Source organism: Sinocyclocheilus anshuiensis, unplaced genomic scaffold (assembly GCF_001515605.1).
Source record: "Sinocyclocheilus anshuiensis isolate Anshui unplaced genomic scaffold, SAMN03320099.WGS_v1.1 scaffold3416, whole genome shotgun sequence".
In the NCBI taxonomy this organism is placed as follows: Eukaryota; Metazoa; Chordata; class Actinopteri; order Cypriniformes; family Cyprinidae; genus Sinocyclocheilus; species Sinocyclocheilus anshuiensis.
The window spans coordinates 10,977-11,504 of NW_015550134.1; positions in this window are offsets into that span (position 1 = coordinate 10,977).

Genomic DNA, 528 nt, shown 5'->3' on the forward strand with positions numbered 1-528 from the left:
AGAACCGGGCTAATATGGTCATACTTCCTGGTTCTAGTAAGAACTCTAGCTGCTGCATTTTGGACCAGCTGGAGTTTATTTATTAAGCGTGCAGAACAACCACCCAATAAAGCATTACAATAATCTAACTTTGAGGTCATTAATGCATGAATTAACATTTCTGCATTTGAAATTGAGAGCATAGGTCGTAATCTAGATATATTTTTGAGATGGAAAAATGCAGTTTTACAAATACTAGAAACGTGGCTTTCTAAGGAAAGATTGCTATCATATAGAGCACCTAGGTTCCTAACTGATGACGAGGAATTGACAGAGCAGCCATCAAGTCTTAGACAGTGTTCTAGGTTATTACAGGAAACTAAAAGGAAAAGTAAATAAACAAACTGATTTAATTAAATCTCAGATTTAATAAAAAATCAATTTAGCTGAATTGGTACATTCATGCTAAACGAATGTAAATAAATGCAATAAAATCAAAGAGAGGTAGAATAAAGTCAAAACAAAAATAAACAATAACACAAGTAAAAC